The sequence below is a fragment of the Oncorhynchus mykiss genome, chromosome 19 (genome assembly GCF_057628025.1).
Source record: "Oncorhynchus mykiss isolate SJ-2025 chromosome 19, ASM5762802v1, whole genome shotgun sequence".
Taxonomy (NCBI): domain Eukaryota; kingdom Metazoa; phylum Chordata; class Actinopteri; order Salmoniformes; family Salmonidae; genus Oncorhynchus; species Oncorhynchus mykiss.
Window position 1 is genome coordinate 66,856,246 of NC_143040.1, and position 19,426 is coordinate 66,875,671.

The window sequence follows — 19,426 nt, forward strand, 5'->3', positions numbered from 1 at the left end:
GCTACCTCTCAAATGTATTTTATTTGAGTAGCCAGCCGAGGCTACCTCTCAAATGTATTGTAGTTGAGTAGCCAGCCGAGGCTACCTCTCAAATGTATTGTATTTGAGTAGCCAGCCGAGGCTACCTCTCAAATGTATTTTATTTGAGTAGCCAGCCGAGGCTAGAGCTCAAATGTATTGTATTTGAGTAGCCAGCCGAGGCTACCTCTCAAATGTATTTTATTTGAGTAGCCAGCCGAGGCTACCTCTCAAATGTATTGTAGTTGAGTAGCCAGCCGAGGCTACAGCTCAAATGTATTGTAGTTGAGTAGCCAGCCGAGGCTACAGCTCAAATGCATTGTATTTGAGTAGCCAGCCGAGGCTACAGCTCAAATGTATTGTAGTTGAGTAGCCAGCCGAGGCTACAGCTCAAATGTATTGTAGTTGAGTAGCCAGCCGAGGCTACCTCTCAAATGTATTGTATTTGAGTAGCCAGCCGAGGCTACCTCTCAAATGTATTTTATTTGAGTAGCCAGCCGAGGCTAGAGCTCAAATGTATTGTATTTGAGTAGCCAGCCGAGGCTACCTCTCAAATGTATTTTATTTGAGTAGCCAGCCGAGGCTACCTCTCAAATGTATTGTAGTTGAGTAGCCAGCCGAGGCTACCTCTCAAATGTATTGTATTTGAGTAGCCAGCCGAGGCTACCTCTCAAATGTATTTTATTTGAGTAGCCAGCCGAGGCTAGAGCTCAAATGTATTGTATTTGAGTAGCCAGCCGAGGCTACAGCTCAAATGTATTTTATTTGAGTAGCCAGCCGAGGCTACCTCTCAAATGTATTGTAGTTGAGTAGCCAGCCGAGGCTACAGCTCAAATGTATTGTATTTGAGTAGCCAGCCGAGGCTACAGCTCAAATGTATTGTAGTTGAGTAGCCAGCCGAGGCTACAGCTCAAATGTATTGTATTTGAGTAGCCAGCCGAGGCTACAGCTCAAATGTATTGTATTTGAGTAGCCAGCCGAGGCTACAGCTCAAATGTATTGTAGTTGAGTAGCCAGCCGAGGCTACAGCTCAAATGTATTGTAGTTGAGTAGCCAGCCGAGGCTACCTCTCAAATGTATTGTATTTGAGTAGCCAGCCGAGGCTACCTCTCAAATGTATTTTATTTGAGTAGCCAGCCGAGGCTACAGCTCAAATGTATTGTAGTTGAGTAGCCAGCCGAGGCTACAGCTCAAATGTATTGTATTTGAGTAGCCAGCCGAGGCTACAGCTCAAATGATGCTGTAATGGGCCTACATGTTTGTCCTCTGCATGGTTTTGTTTTATGGTTATTCATTGTCAAGCTTTAAAAACCGAAACCAGTCTGCAACATTTAGTAGCCTAGCTAGGACTGTAAGAGTGTGTCTGTACACTTTCCCTTTGCACTGTAAACCGGACCAAGAAAGCAGCACAATTGAAGTTGAATTCCCCTATACATCAGGCTGTAATTTCATAAAGTAGATGACTCAACTGTTGACTCGTTTATACTTGCTTGTGTGTCCTACTCGGCCTGCAGGTCTTGTGTTTGACACATGTGCGCTAACCTATTAGCCACTTTGATTTCTGATCACTTCCCTTGTTAGTTTGATTGTATTGACATTCCAAGCCTTAGTTACAGTTGTCCGTTTTTGTTCAAAATATTGAGTCATTGAAACTGAAACAGTGGGTTAGGGTTAGGAATGCCTGTTTGTGTCATATCTGCAAAGTAGTTAAAGCGCTGTCAGTTCCACTTTAAAACACATAAAATATCTTTGAAATCTTCTGAGCTGAAACCTGGGATAAGGGAGATGTAGTCAAGTTTCACTGTGAGGAGAGGAATGATGACAGAAATGAGGACAGATTCTATTGGGTTGTGTGTGTGTGTGTGTGTGTGCGTGTGTGTGTGTCATGCAACTCCTCTTGTGACGTTCAGCTCTACTGATGTTGATCAGATGAATGCCATTGACAAGTGAAACAAACAGTCATTTCGACAAGATAGGGTTTATCCCATAGAGATGCAATATCCATCAGTGTCTGGGTCAATTCCATTTCAATTCCAGTCAATTTAGGAAGTACACTGAAATTCCAATTTTGATTCCCTTCAATGCTTTACTGTGAGGAACATTTGTAATTGGATTTGGAATTTGGTTTACTTTCTGAACTGACTGGAATTTAAATGAAATTGACCCCAACCATGATATCCATCCATTTAAAATGTATGCTGAATGCTGATGTTTTGATTCAATCTGAGTCTATGATGAGAGGGGGGTTGTGTGTTATTTTGATATTAGTTTTTGGGTGATTTCATGTGAAACTGCTGCTCATCAATATATAGAATTTTTAGAAAATCAAAACTAATTTATTCAAGCTTTATTTATCAAACAAGCACACTGTGTTTGATTAAATCTGTCAAACACTGATTGGAAATGTGACGATTAATCAGTGGCAATTTTAGCATGTAAATCTTAATAGGGCAAAAAAATAAATACATTTGGGGGGGGGGTGCATGCCAGCAAAGCCACTACACAGCACTAAACAATGTGTTAATTGATTAATTGCACTATAACGGTGACAAACGGTGCCCACAACGGTGCCCACAAACTCACATAAAGGTGTCTCAACAGCAGAGTCCTAACAGCAGTCCAAACACCTTACCACTGCTACACCTGGCTATCAGCTGAGCCTTGTCTGGCAGAGAAATAGTTAATTCAGCCTCATTTATTGCCTTTAAAAAAAACATAGCTGATAGCTGACTTGCTTCAACAAATGTGGTTTCTACTGACAATTGAGATGTACAAACTATGGCATAAGGGGCAATCCATAATGTTGATTAAAACATTAATGAGCGAGCTAGAACGGACGTAGTCAAAATAACTATTTGTTCAGAACTTTTGAAATGTACAGCAACAGAATTCAGAACATGGGCCGTTCTTACAGTGTTCTCCCTGTACACTGAGTCAGAATCGTAGGATAAATGAAGGGGGCATATAAGCAGACAATGTGCCACCAAGTCAGAACAGGGGGCGAAATTAAGAGGGGAAAATAGACCAAATGATTACACAACATACACTTAGTATTACTTTCTTAGCTACGTTATACATATCTCCCTGGAATATTACACAATTTATGCAGCAGCATATAATACATTTTTGTACTCACCATGTTGTGGTCACTTGAACAGGAAGGTTGTGCGGTAGACCTTCGTGGGTACATTTTGCCATAAAACTTGATCATCAAAGCCTGGCATTCTCTGGGTTTATGATGCTTTCAAGACAACTGGAACATCTGTAAAAAGTAAGGTTGAATCATGAGTCAGTGATCTTCAGGTCATAGCTCTAGAAAGAGGCCCGAGTTCCCAACTTACAATTCCGAGTTGGATGACTGTTCAAAATGTTCAAAAATTTTCACAGTTGGAGCTCGTTTTTTCCCGAGTTCTCAGTTGTCTTGAACTCACTGATGTCAGATTTCCCAGTTCCAAGTTAAGTTGTTTTGAGCACAGCAGAAATCATGATGGATTGACAGTATGGTCAATGCTGAATGTTTATAATTTTAAGCTTGGAAAGAGACCCTTAAACCCAGACTTGGGGCCAGACAGCCACTCCACTGATTTCAGGCTAGTGATTTCTTTGAAACGCTTACAGTTAGCTACTGATTCCTTCCAAACCACTCAGTTTTGAATTTGCGATTTCCAGCTTGTTGTGTAATGTTTATGTCCAATGGTCGATGAGCACCGATACGTTTTATCCATCATTTCTCTTCATTATTTATCTTCATATGACAACGATTAAAAAGGATTTGCCAGTAGACTGTCGACTTTGAAAGTATGATGTTGACATGATCAGTCCAATCAAAGCTACTGTAGATATAACGTGATTTGATGTCATTGTATCTGTGGCCAATGACCTTGAGCCTTCTTGGATGGGCACTTCTAATGTAACTCTATGGCAGCACCCAAGGGGCTTGAATTTTAGAGCTCTACCATTATATTGGGCGGTGATGTAGTGTCCCCATGAGTGACAGAACACTGAGCCAATCACGGCACAACTAGAGAACATTACCAACCCCAATGCTCCGTATTTTCCACTGGCTGTCCCACCACCACAGAAAGCACTGAGCTAGGCTTAAACATCTGCATTTTGGAGCGGCCTTACTCAATAAAGAAAAAAAGAGAGAAAAAAATCACAAACTGATATGGGACACGTATCAATGCCAAAATAACATGCAGAACAGGCAACAAACAAATACAAAAAGTTTATTTATTTTTTAATGTTTTCTTTTCAGCTAAACATGTTGGGCTCAAAACAGGTTCTGTCCCACTTGCCCTGAATGATGGGTCACCACTGTGATTCATTTAATGAATGGAAATGTGCAATGTTTCAATCCCCAGTGGTTGGGTTATTATCTCTTTAAATTCTGGCCATTTGGTGTGGGAAATTATTGTTGGTGTATTTAAAACATATAATCAGAATTATATATATACAGTATATTGCTTAGAATGTGTTGTACTCTCTTAGGAGTTCTTTGTGATATTACTGATGTTTTGGGAGGGATTACTTTTTGATAATCCAATCATTTCAAATCAAACCCTTTGCTGAATCTTGTAATTGCATGCTCTAGACAAAATTGAGGCATGACGCAGTCCACTGCTATGAATAATTAATTTAGAAATTAAGCTGTGGTAAAGAGGAAACACTAATCAAGCATTTCATTTTCCTTTGGCTCATTGTGTAATAATAGAAAATGTTTTCTACTTACAGCTGACTCGTATATACATTCATTTGTATACCTTCACCAATTGCCTCAGACAATGCATGATGAACAATGTATAGATGTAATGGTGTGTGGCATTTTATTTTTGGCTTTGTGTTTGTGCTCTGTCACTGTATAATACAGCACTCCTGTAGTCGTGGATGCCTTTCATGTTACAGACCTGTGCTGTGCTGTGCTGGGTTGCTGAATGTTGCTGAATGTCTTGCCACGGAGGAGTGAGAATATGACAAAAGCACAGTAGTCTGTCATGAAGTCAAACTCCAAACCTCTCAAGTCAGCAGGTGAGTAATAGAGCCTAGAGAAAATGGGTTAGCACAAAAGAAGAAAACAAGAAGAACTTTCAGGTTTCAAACTCCTTCTACTACTTCTGTGTAACAAAAAAGACACCCCTGCTACTTCTTCTGAGTAACAAAGTTCAGGAAATTAGGAAAGTTCCAACAATACCAATGATTTCATTTTGAAAACGTATTTGTCAATCTCAATATACTGTCATTTGAGCTAGGGCCTGGTGGAGGATAAAGGCTGCCTGCACGGTAACCATTATCTTGACAAGCCTTCATTGTTCTCATATCGGGGAGTTTGATAGACAGTTCATGCAATTAGGATGGCCAACAGAGACGGTATTAGACTGACAATTCCCCAGCACACAGTAAACGGCTTACTTACTGAAATCATAGTTGTATTACTTGTCAATCACGTTTTCTAATAGTGCAAATGAAGAAAACACATCTCTGATAGAGATCATTTCACTATGTTTCTATAATACAATATTTTCCTTGGCTTATAGCCATTCTACAGCCTTTTAAATCCTGTATCTATCTCCAGTGTTATCTTGTCAGAAGTTGTAGGGGCACATGCATTACAAGATTAATTGGTGTTTTTGATTCAATTCTTAAAACATCGATTTGTCCTTTGAAATGGCCCTGTATTCTGAATTCCTGACTGTATCTCCCATTACGAGCCCTTGGCTAGACAGATCCCCAATATACAGTCCCCTCTGTTAGCATAATGTGATTACTGGAAGTACACAGACACGGAGCGCAATGCATTGCATTCAATCCAATATTCTAAATGTGTCTTTCTCCGTGGTTAGTAACAAACTGTAGAGAACTCTCTGTGCCCCAGTCTTATTATAGATACATAGAGAAAATGCATTATGGGATGTGGTCAGTCGGAGAGAACATCCAGGCTATGTTAAAAAAAAAATACTAGCTGCCAAGTCCTTGATCCCTTCGTCCTTTTCCCCTTAATTCCTCTCAAAACTCATTGGAGGAGAAGGTTCGAGGGAGAGACCTTGGATTCTCTCCTCCAATTGCGGAAACGAGGACTGAGAGACCAAGGATTCTCTCCTCCAATTGCGGAAACGAGGACTGAGAGACCAAGGATTCTCTCCTCCAATTGCGGAAACGAGGACTGAGAGACCAAGGATTCTCTCCTCCAATTGCGGAAACGAGGACTGAGAGACCAAGGATTCTCTCCTCCAATTGCGGAAACGAGGACTGAGAGTCCAAGGATTCTCTCCTCCAATTGCGGAAACGAGAACTGAGAGACCAAGGATTCTCTCCTCCAATTGCGGAAACGAGGACTGAGAGACCTTGGATTCTCTCCTCCAATTGCGGAAACGAGGACTGAGAGACCAAGGATTCTCTCCTCCAATTGCGGAAACGAGGACTGAGAGACCAAGGATTCTCTCCTCCAATTGCGGAAACGAGGACTGAGAGACCAAGGATTCTCTCCTCCAATTGCGGAAACGAGGACTGAGAGACCAAGGATTCTCTCCTCCAATTGCGGAAACGAGGACTGAGAGTCCAAGGATTCTCTCCTCCAATTGCGGAAACGAGAACTGAGAGACCAAGGATTCTCTCCTCCAATTGCGGAAACGAGGACTGAGAGACCAAGGATTCTCTCCTCCAATTGCGGAAACGAGGACTGAGAGACCAAGGATTCTCTCCTCCAATTGCGGAAACGAGGACTGAGAGACCAAGGATTCTCTCCTCCAATTGCGGAAACGAGGACTGAGAGACCAAGGATTCTCTCCTCCAATTGCGGAAACGAGGACTGAGAGACCAAGGATTCTCTCCTCCAATTGCGGAAACGAGGACTGAGAGACCTTGGATTTGACAGATTGTAAAGTTTTTAGACACAGGCCCATACTGTACATTCAGATCCCCAACAGGAAGCTGGGCTTTAGAAAGCATGTGAAGCAGCCTGGAACTGGAGTCTGATCAGCCTAAGGAACACTGAGAGCCTGGGGAACCTGACAAAGCTTTCCTAATCCTCCCTTCCAGTTTCTCCATTTATTCACTCCCCCCCCCCCCCCCCCCCCCCGACACATCTTAGTATGCTCTGCCTGAGATGTGAGAATGTACTATGATTAACACATAGATATCAGTAGAGAGAAAGAAAGAGGTCAGGGTCACACAGTACCTGTACAGACAGTGCTTACTTGCTTCTCTCCTCCAAAAGAAGATATCATTTTTCTTTCACTTGATGGGAGGATGATTGCCAGCATAGATTGGTTGCTTCTCTCCTCCTGCTCAGGGGATTAGATCTGACAGTGTGAATGAGTGTCATCATGTCTGATACAGTAGGAGGCTCAACGACACTCATTATTTTCATTACTCAAAACCTTAGGAGGGAGAAATGGGTGGAAATTAGACAGAATACTGAAGCTGATTGATTTAGAGAGATCAACGACATAGCTGTGAGTTTCAAGCATCATGGTGATTTTCTTTTATTTCAAATAGTTAATAGATAGCTTACAATGGGGCGCACACACAACTTCAGCAGTATCACTGTATTCAACAGATGTGAGAATGAAACCAAACCATTTACAGTATATGACTGTATTGTACAGTAGGTTTGGTATGATCTTTGAGGTAGGGTCTGACTCACTCATGGGGTATCTGTCACGCTCTGACCTTAGAGAGCCGTTTTATTTCTCTATTTGGTTAGGTCAGGGTGTGATTTGGGGTGGGCATTCTATGTTGTTTATTCTATGTTTTGGCCGGGTATGGTTCTCAATCAGGGACAGCTGTCTATCGTTATCTCTGATTGGGAATCATACTTAGGCAGCCTTTGTTCCTTTTGGTAGTTGTGGGTAGTTGTCTTAGTTAGTGGCCTGTATAGCCCTAGGAAGCGGTACGTTCGTTTTTGGGGTTTCTTGTTTTGTTGGCGACATTCTAATAAAGGAAAATGTACGCTCACCACGCTGCAACTTGGTCCGGTCATTTCCCTGACGACGTTTGTGACAGTATCTCTCAGCTTTGACAACACCTGCTAAGTAATAAATAGCGAGTACCGTTGGTGTGTCAACCAGATCTAGATCGAAATACTAATTTAAATCATTTCAAATACTTTAGCTGGGCTTGAATGATCTAGCCTGGCCAAATGGAACCATAATAGAATAGTCACAAAACTACAAACTCTGCCCGTCTGGCATTTCAGGGAGGCTGAAGCAAACGCTAAGAGTTTGATTTGAATTAGTATTTGAACCCAGGTCTGGCATCAACACCTGCACAGTTGGAGATGGGTGGTAACATGTTTCAATTTGGCATGCCTACAGATAAGGTACAGGATAATATAATATATAATTAGCAGGGGGAATAAAATGAAAATGTAATGAGTTTCAGTATCTCAATTCATTCTGTATCTGAGATAATTTGCCTTCAAGCTTCCTAAGATGCATGTGCTATATTATTGTAGAAAAAAAAAGTCTAATTATAATGAAGACCATTATTAACATGCAGGCAATTTGGTTGTGAAATGAGTGCAATCCTTGCATTTCATTCAGCTAGGTTGTTGAGGATGCATGCACAACAAAAGGTTTCCAAATACATCATACCAAATTGAAAAAAAAGACATGCAGGAAGACATATTTCCTTTCGTACTAACATACATACACTGAGAGAAAAACTGCAGACGATATACCTGAAAGAGGTGAAGAAATAACTCAAAAGCTATAGTGAGTAATGCAGATTGCTATGATTTTACCTATCTCTCTCTCTCTCTCTCTCTCTCTCTCTCTCTCACACTCTCTCTCTCTCGCTCTCTCTGTCAAGACTGAGTTCCTTGACAGGCTCTGCGTTACAGTCTGCTCAGAGGTGGGGCTGAACGCAGTGAGTAGTCAAAGCTACACTGAGAGAAGATTCATCTCCATTATATCACATTCACCCGAAACCAGGCATATGGTAAAAACACTGATAGAGCAGTCAACCGTAGCCAGGTTTGGAAAATGGAACTTACACGCCAATATCTCACGCACGCACGCACGGTAATCCCACCAACCACAATGTGTAGACTTCAATCTCACCACCACCGTGAACCTCAACCACACCAATGAATCTACTACTACCAGAGTTTGCTATCCTCTCTCCAGGTAAACAAAGGGCTACCTACGGATACACGCATGTGCGGACGCACACACACACGCTTACCTTTTGACTTGAGTTATTTACCTATTCTGTGTGTCGGTTTTGATATTTGTTTACCTTGACAACTATCAGCTCATGCCAGCTCACATGCAATTTTCCCAAGCTGCCTCTGCTGGAACCTCTGAATGCCCTCAGAACCTGATAGAACAAACAGCAGTTGCAAACATTCTCCGGGGGATGGAATAATCCTGTTAGGAACTCATTTCACCAACCTCCAACCTAAGACCCAAAACTCAACCTCATTTCAAAAACCAGGAAAACACTAAATATTGAACTATTTTCATCAACCTCCAAACTAAGACTTCTCAACTCAACTTATTTTAAAAAACAGGAAACACAAATATTTAGAAGAATATATCCATTATGTTCTGCATACAGTAGTGTCACAGGTAATGACTTCTTTAGTCGACGGGATCAATACACCCATGGTAGAAGTCCCTTCTAAAGATTTAGACTTAGACGCACTTACAGATGACGAGCACTAACACAGTAAAGAAGAGGCTGAGAGAAACCTTGTTACCTTGTTGGTTACATTTTCAATGCTAGCTCAAAATCATACCCCATCCTTTAACCCTAAACCTTACCTTAACCAATTGGGATAACTTGCTTAAACTCAAACAGTCACATTTATTGGCTAAACATTCATTTCTGTGCTTGAGGCAAAGCAGGCCTCAGAACAAAATTGAATAAGGAAAACGCCAATCTTCTCAAAGCAGAGAAATTATATTCTGCTTTGTCACCAGTGTGGCTTTTGTTAATGGCTTGGATTGAAACAACTATCTGAGTCGGAAAAAAGACTTCCAATTGAAATGGATTGCGAGCCACGCGAGGCAATTAATCCCACCAACCACAATGTATAGACTTCAATTTCACCACCGCCGTGAACCTCAACCACGCCAATGAATCTTCTACTACTACCAGGGCTTGCTATCCTCTCTCCAGGTAAACAAAGGGATACCTAAGGACACAACACACGCCTCATCGATAGTATCACCTGTGTTTGTTCCTATGGTAACGTGACAGGGATTGGTATTAGCTGATAGATTGCTCTCTTTATCTCTCGTGCACCCTAAGCCTTCATTAGGGACCTGTTGGCAGCACGGGTCCCAGGTTGCCATGATGATGAACGAGCATGAGCACATCGCTTAATGAAATGAATCGAAGATCTCTACACCCTCCACATATCGGAGCAGCTGGCGAGATGTACAAGATGAAAAGAAACCAGTCTCTGATTGGTTGCCTGCACACACCCCGGCCCTCGTTTTGCGAGCCTCCGAGTTGGATTTCTGAAGGACTAACACTAGTACCTCATTTTAAGCCTCTCGTCAATACATGTCCAGATTAACAATACATTTGGCTTTTCAATCCTGTTGTAAACATTTGCCTCGCACAGTCAATTAACTTAACGAGTGGAAAAAAGGGATAAGTCTAGGTCTGAAATCAAATCAATTCAAATGTTATTTGTCGCACACGCGTGTTTAGCAGATGTTATTGCGGGTGTGGCGATATGCTTGTGTTTCCAGCTCCAACGGTACAGTAATATCTAACAAGTAATATCTAACAATACACCCAATCTAAAGTAAAGGAATGGAATTAAGAATATATAAATATTTGGACGAGCAATGTCAGAGCGGCATAGACTAAGATACAGTAGAATAGCATAGAATGGAGTACATACATATGAGATGGGTAATGCAAAATACCTAAACATTAATAAAGTGACCAGTGTTCCAATTAGTAAAGCGGCCAGTGATTTAAAGTCTATGTATAGGGGCAGCAGCCTCTAATGTGCTAGTGATGGCTGTTAAACAGTCTGATGGCCTTGAGATAGAAGCTGTTTTTCAGTCTCACAGTCCCAGCTTTGATGTACCTGTACTGATTTCACCTTCTGGATCATAGCGGGGTGAACAGGCAGTGGCTCAGGTGGTTGTTGTCCTTGATTATTTATTTGGCCTTCCTGTGACATCGGGTGCTGTAGGTGTCCTGGAGGGCAGGTAGTTTGTCCCCGGTAATACGTTAGGCAGACCGCACCACCCTCTGGAAAGCCCTACAGTTGCGGGCAGTGCCAGGCGGTGATACAGCCCAACAGGATGCTCTCAACTGTGCACCTGTAAAGTGTGTGAGGGTTTTAGGTTCTAAGCCAAATTTCTTCAGCCTCCTGAGGTTGAAGAGGCACTGTTGCGCCTTCTTCGCCATACTGTCTGTGTGGGTGGACCATTTAAGTTTGTCAGTGATGTGTACGTCGAGGAACTTGAAGCTTTCCACCTTCTCCCCTGCGGTGGAGGCCACACTCAACGGGACAGGTTATTACCATCGCTGGGATTAAAACACGAGTTGCTCCCACTAGAGCCGAGCAACAACTTGAGCGTGCGACCCCTCCGACAGATACGCCACAGACACCGCCATGTCAACGAGATGGTTTAACCTTGACACAACGCAGGGCATCAACGAGCATCAGCTGACAGACAGCCAATCGATGTAGGACGCACTCTTTCGCTCACTTATCCTTTTAGAGGACACTTGAAAGCCCTCCATTACTATGAGGAAGTATGAGGTTGCATTCAAATGAACAACTCCTTTTTGGATTTTGGATTTAAAAAAGGAGGAAATTCAAGGGTTTTGTGGATATAAGACAATAAAATGTCTGGGTTTCGGCTTCTGAGGTGTAATTGTGAATGTGGTAATTGAGAAGTTCTTTGTGGAATTACTGTATATACTTTCAAACTCTGCTTATAGGCCCACGTTCTGTACCAGAGAGTGTTTGTATATTGTGAACCCTTTGGAGTTGATGTAACAGCAGTGAAATGTTGAAAAGTCATCGAACTGGCCAATGCTGAAAGCAGCAAATATGGCCGACGTTGTAAGAAGCGAACTTGGCAAAGATCGCAAGGAAAAAACAGCATTTTGATCACTGAACAAAGAAATTAGTCATTGCCACGCACCAAAATATAAATCAATAATTCTATGGCCTAGTTATCTAGTTATCTGTGCTAATTTTTATATTTAGGACATGCAAATTAACCAGGCCAATTTAGAAGATGTTGCTTTCAAGCAATCCTTCCAAAAGGCTTTTGGGGAACATGTGGGAGCTGGGGATTTCAAAGCAATGGAGACAGATATCACAATGCTTGAAGTCTTGCCAGCAGCAGAGCCATGTCCCTGGAGCTATGTGGCAGTCTGCCCCTCAGCAAAAAGCAAACAAAATTCACAATCCACTTCCAGGCAAAAGCAGAGAAGCAGACATCAGCGTTAGGTTGGGTTTTATACTCTGGTGTGTGTGTGTGTGTGTGTGTGTGTGTGTGTGTGTGTGTGTGTGTGTGTGTGTGAGAGAGAGTGAGTGAGAGAGTGAGAGAGTGAGAGAGTGAGAGAGAGAGAGAGAGGGAGAGGGAGCGAGGGGGAGGGGGAGGGTGGTGTACTCAGTTGGTGTAAGAGAAAGAAACAAATACAGAAAGGAAGATGAAACGAGAGAGAGAGAGACTTAAAGAGAGAGAGAGAGAGTCTTTGTGCTACTAAGAAAATACAAATCTTCTCTGCATGCAGAGGATGATGGATCTTCCTGAGCGTCTGGGTATTTGTGGATGTGTTCCTCTCTGCCTACAAGCTGTTTATCATTCTTCAGGGCCCTGACGGTGTTAATACATTTTAGTAAAAGTGGTCCTGAGTTATAGTCATGGGCTAATGCTTCAAGCTGAGGGGCACATTCATGTCAATCCTCTCTTTCGCTCCTCCCTCCTACTCTCCCTCCTCTCTTTCGCTCCTCCCTCCTACTCTCCCTCTCTTTCGCTCCTCCCTCCTTCTCTGTCTCTCCTCCATCCTACTCTCCCTCTATTTCGCTCCTCCCTCCTTCTCTCCCTCCTCTTTCTCTCCTCCCTCCTCTCTTTCTCTCCTCCCTCCTCTGTCTTTCCTCCATCCTACTCTCCCTCTATTTCGCTCCTCCCTCCTTCTCTCCCTCCTCTCTTTCGCTCCTCCCTCCTTCTCTCCCTCTCTTTCTCTCCTCCCTCCTCTCTGTCTCTCCTGCATCCTACTCTCCCTTTATTTCGCTCCTCCCTCCTCTCCCTCCTCTCTGTCTCTCCTCCATCCTACTCTCCCTCTATTTCACTCCTCCCTCCTTCTCTCACTCCTGTTTCTCTCCTCCCTTCTTCTCTTCCTCCTCTTTCTCTCCTCCCTCCTTCTCTGTCTCTCCTCCATCCTACTCTCCCTCTATTTCGCTCCTCCCTCCTTCTCTCCCTCCTCTCTTTCGCTCCTCCCTCCTACTCTCCCTCTCTTTCGCTCCTCCCTCCTTCTCTGTCTCTCCTCCATCCTACTCTCCCTCTATTTCACTCCTCCCTCCTTCTCTCCCTCCTCTTTCTCTCCTCCCTCCTCTCTTTCTCTCCTCCCTCCTCTGTCTTTCCTCCATCCTAATCTCCCTCTATTTCGCTCCTCCCTCCTTCTCTCCCTCCTCTCTTTCGCTCCTCCCTCCTTCTCTCCCTCTCTTTCTCTCCTCCCTCCTCTCTGTCTCTCCTGCATCCTACTCTCCCTTTATTTCGCTCCTCCCTCCTCTCCCTCCTCTCTGTCTCTCCTCCATCCTACTCTCCCTCTATTTCACTCCTCCCTCCTTCTCTCACTCCTGTTTCTCTCCTCCCTTCTTCTCTTCCTCCTCTTTCTCTCCTCCCTCCTTCTCTGTCTCTCCTCCATCCTACTCTCCCTCTATTTCGCTCCTCCCTCCTTCTCTCCCTCCTCTCTTTCTCTCCTCCCTCCTCTCTGTCTCTCCTCCATCCTACTCTCCCTCTATTTTGCTCCTCCCTCCTTCTCTCCCTCTTCTGTTTCTCTCCTCCCTTCTTCTCTTCCTCCTCTCTTTCTCTCCTCCCTCCTTCTCTCCCTCTTGTCTTTCTCTCCTCCTTCTGACTCTCCGTCCTCTCTTTCTCTCCTTCTCTCCCTTCTGTCTTTCTCTCCTCCCTCCTACTCTCTCTCCTCTTTCTCTGCTCCTCAGCTAAGGGGCGAGGATGACTATCTCTCAGACAAAGGGACTAAAGCCTGTGTAATGATGTGATCATTGCATATTATTAATAGTTTATGACTATGGAAATTGATGTCAAGAGACCAAACTGACTCAATAATTTGCCTCCGGCTGTCAATTAGATTGGAAACACTTTTGAACGCTCCCACTCAGACAAATGGCTCTGTCGTGACATCATGAAACAGACTCCATTCAAGTCCTCTGAATCAGCACATAAGCATCATCATATGAACTGGATACATGGAGTATTTTCATTGACACTCACTTCACCTCTACCTGAAAGTACATACAGTACCAGTCAAAAGTTTGTACCCACCTACTCATTCAAGGGTTTTTCTTTATTTTATACACTGTAGAATAAAAGCCAAGTCATCAAAACTACGAAATAACACATATTGAATTATGTTCATGTTGTGGAGATAAGGGCTTCGCTCAAGGGCCAAACGGTAGGGAGACATTTAGAGGATGTAAACCCCAGCAGCCCTCCAGTTGTCAGATCAATTCCACCCAATTTTTTCAGTGCCCAGCAAAGCTTTTGAACCGGCCACCTTTCAGTTACAGCTCCAACTCCTGCCACAGGTCCAACTCCTTAGCCGGCTGGGCAACCTACCACTAGTACAGTACCACTAGTATGGGTTGTTGTACAGTATGGGTTGTTGTACAGTATGGGTTGTGGTACAGTATGGGTTGTGATACACTATGAGTTGTGGTACAGTATGGGTTGTTGTACAGTATGGGTTGTGGTACAGTATGGGTTGTGGTACAGTATGGGTTGTTGTACAGTATGGGTTGTTGTACAGTATGGGTTGTTGCCAGACTGGTTCCAGAGAAGAAGAAAAATTAGCAAATCTGCCAAAATGAAGACGAAGTGCTATGCAGACATATTATAATGTAGAAGAACATCTTTCATGTAGTTGTTGTCAGCAGCAGTCAAACGAGAGATTCTCTACCTTTGATAGATCTGGGTTACTGCCAGACTGAGCAAAACATAGATAGTGTGTTAAAAGTCCTGTAGTAACTAGGCCATTGGATCACGAAGACTAATTATACATAATATATTCTAAATAATTTATACAGTACCTCCTTCTCAGTCCGCAAGTCTTCTTCTTATTATCTAAGAGTGTATGTTTTATTAAACAGATCATTTCTTCTTGCTTCTAGCTAGCATTTAGTTTGCAACAGCACAGGTTTGTATGAACCTTTCAGTTTGCCACTCAGACCTCGGCAACAATGTTGCAAAATATGAATTGTATCGACCGCATAGAGAGCTAACGGTGTCAGATGCCAGCTAGCCATTTCTCTGACAACGCGAAATCATGTCAAAAGTGCTTTATCGATGAATTGGATTATAAATTAATTTGATTGGTTAATATGGATATAGAGTTGAAGTCGGAAGTTTACACGCACCTTAGCCAAATACATTTAAACTCGGTTTTTCACAATTCCTGACATTTAATCAGAGTAAAACTTCCCTGTCTTTCGTCAGTTAGGATCAACACTTTATTTTAAGAATGTCAAATGTCAGAATAATAGTAGAGAGAATGATTAACTTCAGCTTTTATTTCTTTCATCACTTTCCCAGTGGGTCAGAAGTTTACATATACTGTACTCAATTAGTATTTGGTAGCATAGGCTTTAAATTGTTTAACTTGGGTCAAATGTTTTGGGTAGCCTTCCACAAGCTTCCCACAATAAGTTGGGTGAATTTTGGCCCAATCCTCCTGACAGAGCTGGTGTAACTGAGTCAGGTTTGTAGGCCTCACATTTTTCAGTTCTGCCCACAACTTTTCTATAGGATTGAGGTCAGGGCTTTGTGATGGCCACTCCAATACCTTGACTTTGTTGTCCTTAAGCCATTTTGCCACAACTGTGGAAGTATGCTTGGGGTTATTGTCCATTTGGAATACCCATTTGCGACCAAGCTTTGACTTCCCGACTGATGTCATGAGATGTTGCTTCAATATATCCACGTAATTTTCCTCCCTCATGATGCCATCTATTTTGTGAGGTGCACCTGTCCCTCCTGCAGCAAAACTCCCCACAACATGATGCTGCCACCTCTGTGCTTCACGGTTTGGATAGTGTTCTTCCCCCTTTTTCCTCAAAACATAACGATGGTCATTATGGCCAAACAGTTATACACTGCTCAAAAAAAATAAAGGGAACACTTAAACAACAATGTAACTCCCAGTCAATCACACTTCTGTGAAATCAAACTGTCCACTTAGGAAGCAACACCGATTGACAATACATTTCACATGCTGTTGTGCAAATGGAATAGACAACAGGTGGAAATTATAGGCATTTAGCAAGACACCCCCAATAAAGGAGTGGTTCTCCAGGTGGTGACCACAGACCACTTCTCAGTTCCTTTGCTTCCTGGCTGATGTTTTGGTCGCTTTTGAATGCTGGCGGTGCTTTCACTCTAGTGGTAGCATGAGACGGAGTCTACAACCCACACAAGTGGCTCAGGTAGTGCAGCTCATCCAGGATGGCACATCAATGCGAGCTGTGGCAAGAAGGTTTGCTGTGTCTGTTAGCGTAGTGTCCAGAGCATTGAGGCACTACCAGGAGACAGGCCAGTACATCAGGAGACGTGGAGGAGGCCGTAGGAGGGCAACAACCCAGCAGCAGGACCGCTACCTCCGCCTTTGTGCAAGGAGCAGCAGGAGGAGCACTGCCAGAGCCCTGCAAAATGACCTCCAGCGGGCCACAAATGTGCAAGTGTCTGCTCAAACGGTCAGAAACAGACTCCATGAGGGTGGTTTGAGGTCCCGACATCCACAGGTGGGGGTTGTGCTTACAGCCCAACACCGTGCAGGACGTTTGGCATTTGCCAGAGAACACCAAGATTGGCAAATTCGCCACTGGCGCCCTGTGCTCTTCACAGATGAAAGCAGGTTCACACTGAGCACATGTGACAGACGTGACAGAGTCTGGAAACGCCGTGCAGAACGTTCTACTGCCTGCAACATCCTCCAGCATGATCGGTTTGGCGGTGGGTCAGTCATGGTGTGGGGTGGCATTTCTTTGGGGGGCCACACAGCCCTCCATGTGCTCGCCAGAGGTATCCTGACTGCCATTAGGTACCGAGATGAGATCCTCAGACCCCTTGTGAGACCATATGCTGGTGCCGTTGGCCCTGGGTTCCTCCTAATGCAAGACATGTGGCTGGAGTGTGTCAGCAGTTCCTGCAAGAGGAAGGCATTGATGCTATGGACTAGCCCGCCCGTTCCCCAGACCTGAATCCAATTGAGCACATCTGGGACATCATGTCTTGTTTTAAGGACATTACATCAAAGTTGGATCAGCCTGTAGTGTGCTGTTACATTTTGAGTGTGACTCCAAATCCAGACCTCCATGGGTTGATACATTTGATTTCCATTGATAATTTTTGTGTGATTTTGTTGTCAGCACATTCAACTATGTAAAGAAAAAAGAATATTTCATTCATTCAGATCTAGGATGTGTTATTTTAGTTATTTTTTTGAGCAGTGTATTTTTGTTTCATCAGACCAGAGGACATTTCTCCAAAAAGTACGATCTTTGTCTCCATGTGCAGTTGCACTGTAGTCTGGCTTTTTTATGGCGGTTTTGGAGCAGTGGCTTCTTCCTTGCTGAGCGGCCTTTCAGGTTATGTCGATATAGGACTCGTTTTACAGTGGATATTGAAACTTTTGTACCTGTTTCCTCCAGCATCTTCACAAGGTCCATTGCTGTTGTTCTGGGATTGATTTGCACTTTTCGCGGTTCATCTCTAGGAGACAGAACGCGTCTCCTTCCTGAGTGGTATGACGGCTGCGTGGTCCCATGGTGTTTATACCTGTGTACTATTGTTTGTACAGATGAACGTGGTACATTCAGGCATTTGGAAATTGCTCCCAAGGATGAATCAGATTTGTGGGGGTCTACAATTTTTTTCTGAGGTCTTGGCTGAGTTGTTTTTCCCATGATGTCAAGCAAAGAGGCACTGGGTTTGAAGGTAGGCCTTGAAATACTTCCACAGGTACACCTACAATTGACTCAAATGATGCCAATTATCAGAAGCTTCTAAAGCTATAACATAATTTTCTGGAATTTTCCAAGCTGTTTAAAGGCACAGTCAACTTCGTATATGTAAACTTCTGACCCACTGGATTTGTGATACAGTGAATTAGAAGTGAAATAATCCGTCTGTAAACAAGTGTTGGAAAAATTACTTGTGTCATGCACAAAGTAGATGTCCTAACCGACTTGGCAAAACTATAGTTTGTTTACAAGCAATTTCTGGAGTGGTTGAAAAATGAGTTTTAATGACTCCAACCTAAGTGTGTAAACTTCTGACTTCAACTGTAAATGTCAATGCAAAACAGATTAAGCAAATTATGTTTTAGCTGTCATTTCCGAGTTTGATGTGACTGGGTTAGTTTTTGTTAGCTGATGTTTTCTAAAAACCCCATTATACTCTGGGGCAGGGATAGAACCCTCAAGGGTCTTTGAAGTCACTGGGTAAATACACTCAGTTGCCAGTTTATTAGGTACACCCAGTTCACGAAAATGGTTTGCACCCACAGACAGTGAGTTACGTGGCTGTGGCTTGCTATACACTGAGTATACCAAAATTATGTACATGTTCCTAATGTTGAGTTGCACCTGACCCCCTTTAGCCCTCAGAAAGGCCTCAATTCATCGGGGCATAGACTCTACAAGGTGTCCACAGGGATGCCCTCCCATGTTGACTTCGATACTTCCCACAGATGTGTGAAGTTGGCTGGTTGTCCTTTGGGTGGTTGACCATTCTTGACACACATGGGTAACTGTTGAGCGTAAAAATCCCAGCAGTGTTGCAGTTCTTGACACAAACCGGTGCAACTGGCACCTACTACCATACCCCGTTCAAAGGCACTTAAATCTCTTGTCTTGCCCATTCATCCTCTGAATGCACACAATCCATGTCTCCATTGTCTCACGGCTTAACAATCCTTCTTTAACCGGTCTCCTCCCCTTCATCTACACTGATTGAAGTGGATTGTGAACACTGTCCACTCAGTGTATAAAGTAGGCAGATAGGCATCGAGGCATTCAGTTGCTGTTTTATTGAACTTTGGAATGGGCAAAACAAGTGAATTAAGCGACTTTGAGCATGGTATGTGCCTCGGTGCAAGAATGATACATTTATGGATATTTTTAAGGTAGCCTATTGTATTCTCTCCATCCACCCTCCCTTCACCCACACAATATTTAATTACCCTA